The sequence below is a fragment of the Mustelus asterias genome, chromosome 2, assembly GCF_964213995.1.
Source record: "Mustelus asterias chromosome 2, sMusAst1.hap1.1, whole genome shotgun sequence".
Lineage (NCBI taxonomy): Eukaryota > Metazoa > Chordata > Chondrichthyes > Carcharhiniformes > Triakidae > Mustelus > Mustelus asterias.
The window spans coordinates 119,930,069-119,939,830 of NC_135802.1; the positions used below are offsets into that span (position 1 = coordinate 119,930,069).

The 9,762-nt window shown below is 44.9% G+C and overlaps 1 pseudogene; it reads right to left on the reverse strand.

Moving 5' to 3' along the window:
* Window positions 1-8,026: 8,026 nt before the first annotated feature.
* LOC144480996 (DNA polymerase epsilon subunit 4 pseudogene) lies at window positions 8,027-8,882 on the reverse strand (annotated as a pseudogene).
* Between the last annotated feature and the right edge of the window lie 880 nt (window positions 8,883-9,762).

Here is a 9,762-nt window from a genome sequence, read left to right on the forward strand (position 1 = left end):
TCCGCTAATTACATTTCGCCAGCCAGAGAAGGACCCATTTATCCCGACCCTCTGCTCTCTGTCAGTAGCCAATCTTCAATCTAATCTAGTACTATACCCCAGTCCTCTGCAAGACAGTCCTTTATGCAGCATCTTGTCAAATGCCTTCTCGAAGTCTAGATATACCACATCCATAGGCTCCTCACTATCCACCTTGCTGGTTGCGTCCTCAAAGAACTCAAGCAAATTTGTCAAGCATGACTTTCTCTTCATAAAACCATGTTGACAATGGTGAATTGAGCTTTGTCTTTCCAAATGCTCAGTTATCGCCTTAATGATTGATTCCAGCAACTTCTCCACCACAGAGATCAAGCTAACTGGCTTATAGTTTCCTACTTTTTGCCTCTCTCCCTTTTTGAATAGGGGTATATTTCCAATCCAGTGGGACTTTGCCGGAATCCAAGGAATTTTGAAATATCACAACCAATGCACCCACTATCTCTGCTGCAACCTCCTTTAATACCACAGGGTGCAGGCCATCAGGTCCTGGAGACTTATCTGCCTTTAATCCCATTAGTTTATTCAATACCATCTCCCTAGTGATGGTTATTGCACCAAGTTGCTTTGCATTAACTACAGGTTTTGGAAAACCTTCATTATTCTCTTCCATGAAGACAGGCAAAATATTGGTTTAGTGCCTCCTCCATCTGTGTTCCCCATTAATACCTCACTAGTATCATCCTCTGAAGAGTCAACATTTACTTTAGCTATTCTCTTCCTCTTTTATACACTTTGAGGTTTTCCATATCTGTTTTTTGCTAGTTTCCTTTCGTAGTTCATCTTAGCTGTTTTGATTCTATTTTTAGTAGCCTTTTGCTGAACCTTAAAATTCTCCCAATCCTCCATCTTACCACTAGTTTTTGCAGTTTGGTATGCCCTAGTTTTTGCCTTTATGTCCTCTTTGACTTCCTTGTCTAGCCATGGAACATTTTTCTTCCTTTTACAATTCCTCTTCAATATCCTCTCAGGAATATACTTTAATTGAGAGGGATTCAATATCTCCCATTGTCCCTCAACTGTCCTGCCCTCAATTATTTGCACCCAGTTTACTTGGGCCAACTCTTTCCTCAGGCCTGTATAATTACCTCTGCCCAACACAAATTCTCGTATGGCATTCTGTCTTCTCGCTCAATCTGAATCTGAAATTCCAGCATGCTGTGATCACTCTTTCCAAGAGAATATTTGACAACAAGACTATTTATCAACCCTTTTTCGTTACATAATACTAAATCTAAAATAGCCTGTTCCCTGGTTGGTTCCATAACATGTTGCTCTAAGAAACAACCCCTCATACACTATATGAAATCTTTGAGGCTACCTTTGCCAATTTGATTAATCCAGTTAATATGCATGTTAAAATCACCCATGATTACCGATGTGTCCTTCTCATAAGCCCTCATTATTTCTTGGTTTATACTATGCCCCACTTTGGAAGTATTGCTCAGGGGCCTGTAAATTACTCCTACCAAGATGCTTTTTCCTTTGTTTTTTATTGCCACCCAGATTGCTTCAACATGTAGTGCCAATGTCATTTCTTAATACAGCTTTGATGTAATCTTTAACCAATAAAGCAACTCCTCCACCGGTCCCATATTGTCTATCCTTTCAGAATACTGAGTACCCTTGGACATTCAACTCCCAGTCCGGACCTCCTGTAACCATGTTTCAGTGATCCCCACCAAATCATATACATTTGTTTCTATTTGTGCTGTCAACTCATTGATCTTACTCTGAATACTGTGTGCATTTAGGTACAGTGTTTTTAAATATGTCTTATTAGTTTGTCTTTCCTTGCAAGATTTTTTTGTGCACTACATTTTTCATGCATTTTGACATCCTTTATTAATCTCTGATGGTCATTAGATTGACCCTGCCTGTTCATCCTATTAACCTCTATCTTCTCCTCACATACTAACCTGATGCTTTGGTTCCCATTTACCATTATATTTCTTGTAGTTTTACCCTTCCCTCTCCCCCACTTGCTAGTTTAAAGTCCTTGTGACCACCCTATTTATCCTTTCCACTCGAACACTGGTCCTATATCAGTTCAGGTGGAGACTCTCCCAATGGTACCGATCCCTCCTGTTCCAATACCCCATTTAATGGGACCCCTCTTTCCCACACCACTCCTTTAGCCAAGTGTTTACTTCCCTAATTTTATCATCCTTATACCAATTCACACGTGGCTCGGGTAGTAATCCAGAGATTATAACCCTTGAGGACTTGTTCTTTAATTTAGTTCCTAGTTTCTGATAATCCCCAAATAGGTCCTTTTTCCTAGTCTTAGATCCCCAGCCAACTTCGCATCCAGATCCTCTACTTAGAGATGGGATACTTATTCAGTTTTGCAGCCTGGTTCACCATCAATTTGTAGTTCCTGTAGATATGGATAGTCTTGTTTGGTTTAACTACTGGCACAATGGGTGCTGTCCACTCTACAAATTGCATGGGCCTAATGATGCCCAAGTCTCCCTATCATTTTAACTCTATCTCTACTTTTTCTGCGAATGCATAAGGTACAGATCTTGCTCTGGAAAATCTTGGTGTAGCTTCCGGATCTACATGAAACCTAGCCTGCAATCCTTGATCTTCCCACATTCCACTTGAAATACTTCTCGGTATTTCCTAATTGCCTCATGCAGGCCCCCTTCCTTTATTTTAAAGACCTCCAGTCAGCTCAGCTTAATCTCCTGGAGCCAATCTCACCTCATCAAACACAGTCCTTGGCCCAACACCACAATCAGCAGGAGCTGCGCTGTCTGTAACTCACAGGGTTTGTAGTTGTTCCTACAATCTTTACGGCTTCTCTGGTATACGTAGCTTGTCTTTCTACAGTGTTCATCGACTTCAGATGTTGAACATTTTTAAGATACCAGTTGGTCTGCTCAATCACAACAGTAGTTGATGCTCCCATGTCTACCTTCATCTTCAGTGGCAAGCCATTCACTATCAACACTGTTGTAATGGGGGCTACCTTGCCTGCTTCCATAGAACCATAGAAAATTACAGCTCAGAAACAGGCCTTTTGGCCCTTCTTGTCTGTGCCGAACCATTTTTTGCCTAGTCCCACTGACCTGCACTTGGACTATATCCCTCCACACTCCTCTCATCCATGAACCCATCCAAGTTTTTCTTAAATGTTAAAAGTGACCCCGCATTTACCACTTTATCCGGCAGCTCATTCCACACTCCCACCACTCTCTGCGTGAAGAAGCCCCCCCTAATATTCCCTTTAAACTTTTCTCCTTTCACCCTTAACCCATGCCCTCTGGTTTTTTTCTTCCCTAGCCTCAGCCGAAAAAGCCTGCTTGCATTCACTCTATCTATACCCATCAAAATCTTATACACCTCTATCAAATCTCCCCTCAATCTTCTACGCTCCAGGGAATAAAGTCCCAACCTATTCAATCTCTCTCTGTAACTCAGCTTCTCAAGTCCCAGCTACATCCTTGTGAACCTTCCCTGCACTCTTTCAACCTTATTTACATCCTTCCTGTAACTAGGTGACCAAAACTGTACACAATACTCTAAATTTGGCCTCACCAATGTCTTATATAACCTTGTAAGAAGTTTAACAACACCAGGTTAAAGTCCAACAGGTTTATTTGGTAGCAAAAGCCACACAAGCTTTCGAGGCTCTAAGCCCCTTCTTCAGGTGAGTGGGAATTCTGTTCACAAACAGAACTTATAAAGACACAGACTCAATTCACATGAATTGAGTCTGTGTCTTTATAAGTTCTGTTTGTGAACAGAATTCCCACTCACCCGAAGAAGGGGCTTAGAGCCTCGAAAGCTTGTGTGGCTTTTGCTACCAAATAAACCTGTTGGACTTTAACCTGGTGTTGTTAAACTTCTTACTGTGTTTACCCCAGTCCAACGCCGGCATCTCCACATCATTATATAACCTTACCATAACACTCCAACTTTTATACTCGATACTCCGATTTATAAAGACCAATGTACCAAAGGCACTCTTTACAACCCTATCCACCTGTGACGTCACTTTTAGGGAATTCTGTACCTGTATTCCCAGATCCCTCTGTTCAACTGCACTCTTCAGAGTCCTACCATTTACCCTGTACGTTCTACTTTGGTTTGTCCTTCCAAAGTGCAATATCTCACACTTGTCTGCGTTAAATTCCATTTGCCATTTTTCAGCCCATTTTTCTAGTTGGTCCAAATCCCTCTGCAAGCTTTGAGAACCTTCCTCACTGTCCACTACACCTCCAATCTTTGTATCATCAGCAAACTTGCTGATCCAATTTACCACATTATCATCCAGATCATTGATATAGATGACAAACAACAATGGACCCAACACCGACCCCTGCGGCACACCACTATTCCCAGGCCTCCACTCAGAGAAGCAATCCTCCACAACCACTCTCTGGCTTCTTCCATTGATATGGAGATGCCGGCGTTGGACTGGGGTGAACACAGTAAGAAGTCTCACAACACCAGGTTAAAGTCCAACAGGTTTATTTGGTAGCAAATACCATAAGCTTTCGGAGCACTGCTCCTTCATCAGATGGAGTGGAAATGTGCTCTCAAACAGTGCAAACAGACACAAAATCAAGTTGTAGAATACTGATTAGAATGCGAATCCTACAGCCAGCCAGGTCTTAAAGGTACAGACAATGTGGGTGGAGGGAACATTAAACACAGGTTAAAGAGATGTGTATTGTCTCCAGACAGAACAGCTAGTGAGATTCTGCAAGCCCAGGAGGCAAGCTGTGGCGGTTACTGATATTGTGACATAAATCCAACATCCCGGTTTAGGCCGTCCTGCACATCTCTTTAACCTGTGTTTAATGTTCCCTCCACCCACATTGTCTGTATCTTTAAGACCTGGCTGGCTGTAGGATTCGCATTCTAATCAGTATTCTGCAACTTGATTTTGTGTCTGTTTGCACTGTTTGAGAGCACATTTCCACTCCATCTGACGAAGGAGCAGTGCTCCGAAAGCTTATGGTATTTGCTACCAAATAAACCTGTTGGACTTTTACCTGGTGTTGTGAGACTTCTTACTGTGTTCTTCCATTGAGCCAGTGTCTAATCCAATTTACTACCTCCCCATGTATACTCAGCAACTGAACCTTCCAAACTAACCTCCCAAGAGGGACCTTGTCAAAGGCCTTGCTGAAATCCAGGTAGAAGCCTTCCCTTCATCCACTTCCTGGTAACCTCCACGAAAAACTCTAATAGATTGGTCAAACATGACCTACCACGCACAAAGCCATGTTGACTCTCCCTAATAAGTCCCTGTCTATCCAAATATTTGTAGATCCTATCCCTTATCACACCTTCCAATAACTTGCCCACCACCGACGTCAAACTTACTGGCCTATAATTTCCCAGATTTCTTTTGGAACCTTTTGTGCATTATATTTATTTATTTATTTTTTCAGTTAAATTTGTGAAAAAAATCGGAGGTTTTTTTTTCAAAACAGGAAGTAGGCCCAGCAGCAGCTTGGGAAGGTTTTGGAGGGTTTAAAAGTGCTTACCTTGGAGTTTCAGCCTCATTGTTTCACAGGAGCAGGCTGAGGGTAAGGGAGCTTGTTTGTGCATTATATTTATTTATTTATTTATTTTTTCAGTTAAATTTGTGAAAAAAATCGGAGGTTTTTTTTCAAAACAGGAAGTAGGCCAGGCAGCAGCCTGGGAAGGTTTTGGAGGGTTTAAAAGTAGGCTGCACCTTTGAGCGGGCAGCATCGTTAGTGGGCAGCGGAGTGAGCAGGGGGCAGAGTGAGAGCTGAAGGGCTTTGGCTCAAAACGGGCTTCGGCGAGAACAGGCAGAGGCGAGAGTAGGTTATTTTTTCTTTTTCAGAAAGTTTATTCCTAATTTCCCCAGAGTTAAAAAATGCCAGGCAAGATGTTGGAATGCTCCTCTTGCAGGATGTGGGAGATCGGGGAGACGTCCGGTATCCCTGACGACAGCACCTGCAAAAGATGCATTCAGCTGCAGCTGCTAGCAAAGCGTGTTAGGGAACTGGAGAAGGAGCTTGATGACCTCCATCTAATTCGGGAGAATGAGAAGTATATAGACAGTAGCTTTAGGGAGATAGTTACACCTAAGCAGCAGAGCACAGGAAATTGGGTTACTGTAAGGAGAGGAAATGGCAGTGTGAAAGGACAGGCAGAGCAGAGTTCCCCTGTGGCCATACCCCTCCACAACAGGTATACTGAATTGGATACTGGTGTGGGAGATGCTTTACCTGGGACAAGCTGCGACAGCCGGAACTCTGATACTGAGTCTGGTTATACAGCGCAAAAGGGTGGGAGGAAGAAGAGGAGAGCAGTAGTGATCGGGGACTCAACGGTCAGAGGTACGGACAGGAGGTTCTGTGGTCGGGACAGAGACTCCCGCATGGTTCGTTGCCTCCCAGGTGCCAAGGTCAGCGATGTCTCTGATCGCGTGCAGAGCATTCTAAAGTGGGAAGGTGATCAGCCAGATGTCGTGGTACACGTCGGTACCAATGACGTGGGAAGGAAGAGTGAGGAGGTCCCAAAGAGTGAGTACAAAGAGCTTGGAAGGAAGTTAAAAAGCAGGACCCCGAGGGTAGTAATCTCAGGATTGCTACCTGAGCCACATGCCAGTGAGGGCAGGAGTAGGATGCTTGGGCGATGAACACGTGGCTGAGGAACTGGTGCAGGGGGCAGGGTTTCCAATTCTTGGATCATTGGGACCTCTTCTGGGGCAGGTGGGACCTGTACAAGAGAGACGGGTTACACCTAAACTACAAGGGGACCAATATACTTGCAGGGAGATTTGCTAGTGTTATTGGGGAGCGTTTAAACTAGATTTGCAGGGGGATGGGAACCAGAGTGCCAGAGCAGATCGTGGAGCAGGGGTCAAAAGACAGGTTAATTCAAGCAAAATCACAAATGGAAGGGTAGAGTGTGGTGGAAATAATCTTTTGAGGTGTGTCTATTTCAATGCCAGGAGTATTGTGGGGAAGGCAGAGCCACCCTCCAATCATCCAGCACCTCCCCCGTGAATACTGACATTTTAAATATGTCTGCCAGGGCCCCTGCAAGTTCAACACTAGCTTCCCTCAAGGTCCGTGGGAATACCCTGTCCGGTCCTGGGGATTTATTCACTCTGATTTGCCTCAAGACAGCAAGCACCTCCTCCCCTTTAATCTGTAACGGTTCCATGACCTCCCTACCTGTTTGCCCTATTTCCGTAGACTCTGTGCCTGTTTCCTCAGTAAATACGGATGCAAAAAAACCATTTAGTATCTCCCCCATCTCTTTTGGTTCCATATACAGTCTACCACTCTGGTCTTCAAGAGGACCAATTTTATCCCTCACTATCCTTTTGCCCCTAACTTACCTATAGAAGCTCTTTGGATTTTCCTTCACTCTGTCTGCCAAAGCAACCTCATGTCTTCTTTTAGCCCTCCTGATTTCCCTCTTAAGTAGCTTCTTGCACTTTTTATACTCCTCGTGCATCTGATCTGTTCCTTGCTGCCTGTACATTTCATACAACTCTCTCTTCCTCTTAATCAGTGTTACAATCTCCCTCGAACCAAGGTTCCTCATTCCTATTTACTTTGCCTTTAATCCTGACAGGAACATACAAACTCTGCACTCTCAAAATTTCTCCTTTGAAAGCCTCCCACTTTCCATTTACATCCTTACCAGAGAACAGCCTGTGCCAATCCACACTTCCCAGATCCCTTCTCATTTCATCAAATTTGGCCTTTTTCCAGCTCAGAACTTCAACCCGAGGACCAGATCTATCCTTATCTATCCATGATCAGGTTGAAACTAATGGCATTATGATCAATGGATCCAAAGTGTGCCCTCACACTCATCCATCACCTGCCCTAACTCATTTCCCAATAAGGAGATCCAATATCGCATCCTCTCTAGTTGGCACCTCAATATACTGATGTCGAAAATTCTCCTGAACACATTTTACAAACTCTCCCCCGTCTAAACCTTTAACAGTATGCGAGTCCCAATCTTTTTTTTAAGTCATTTAATCTGCAAACATTCAAACCTGATATCAATTGCTAAACAGGTACAACACCCTTTTTACATATTATACAAAATGTACACACACTTACAAAATGAGAATCTCTGAACAACTCTCCCATCTACAGTTAATTTGGCCTCAAGTCAAGTTCGGTTCCAGTTCAATCGAGAGTTCCTTCCAAAAATGCAAATTCGTCCGTGGCATCAACTGCATTATCCACGTCCTTCCTTTGGGTGGTTTTCCGCGTTCCCTGCAAAGCGGACGTGTACGCATCCTTTGCGAGCACTTCAGCAAACAGCTCCGTGGCTTTGCCGATGGCGAACACGGCCTCCTGACTCGCCAGCGACACGTCGGGATCGGCCTTCATCAGCCCCTTGATGCGGCTGAGCGGCAGCCGGAGCAGCTTGTGCTGCAGCGGGGCCCAGCCCGGCCTCTGGGCCTCTCCACATTGTTTAATGACATAACATTTCGTTCCCCCACCGGACAATCCTCCATACTATATGCTGGGTCTGGATTATTTACTCTGCGTGTACTGGGCTGGCCCTGCTTGCTTTTGCATTGTGTCTTCAATGACCCTGTTTTCTACACCTAAAACACTCTGCTCCTATAAATCTACACACTTCCGGGGAATGGCTTCTCCCACATCAAAAGCATTCTGTGTTATGCCTAGATTGTTTAAATCTTCATTATTTAGTGATTCTTCCCACTTCTGACTTCACTTCACTGCTTGTGCTTGGTCCCATGTCCTCACTTCTGGCACTGTAACTACTGGCGGTTTCTTGTGGACCTCGATGCATTGCTCATTTTGTAACCCCTGAACACCTTTCTCGGTGCTCTCTGTCACTGTTGCCATTTCCATCGCCTTCTTAATAATCAACTCAGACTCGGCCAACAGTTTCCTTTGTATAGCTGCATTAGTTACACCACATAGCAACTGATCACTTAACTTGTCATTTAAAGCTGACCCACAATTGCAATGCTCAGTCACCTGCTTCAATCTTGCTACAAAGGCTGCAATAGCCTTCCCCAGGGCCCTCCTCAATGAGGTAAACTTGTACCTTTGCAGTGTTACTGGCTTTAGGGTGGTAATGTCCCTTTGCTAGTTTGCTAGTTCAATGAGCTTTACAAATGTCTTTGTGTCGAGGGCATCCATGGATATTCTACTTCAGATCACGTTATGGGAACAATTCTCCCCCCCAAAAATGGAAGTGCCCAAGAGGTGGAAAAAAGGGATTTTTCAGGGAGCCTGAACCCACCCGAGAGGCCAGTTTCAGTGCACTGAGTGGTCCACTGCGCCGGCACCGATTTGTCAGTGGGTAGAGCAGCACATGCACACTGGCCTACCCCGTCCCAATCGGCGGCTTCCCAACCAACCCTCCCCCCAATCATCGGCCTCCCCAACCCCACCCACCAATGGCCAGCCTCCCTCCCAACACCACTGATCCCTAATGCAGAGTGCTCAGGCGAGCTGTATACGGGGGTGAGAGGAGTGAATAGTGGTTCTGATGTGGTAGGGACAAAGTTGGGGATTGGAGGTGAGGGGTTGGGGGCCATAGTGGTCCCCGAGTCACCTGCGGGTGCTAGATCTCGGATAGATACCGTGTCCTCCCGCCCATCGGAGTACGCCACATAGGCGTACTGGGGATTGGCGTGGAGGAGTTGAACCCTTTCGACCAGGGGGTCAGACTTACGGGTCCTGACATGCTTCCGAAGTATGCCAGCCACGACGGTAGTGAAGT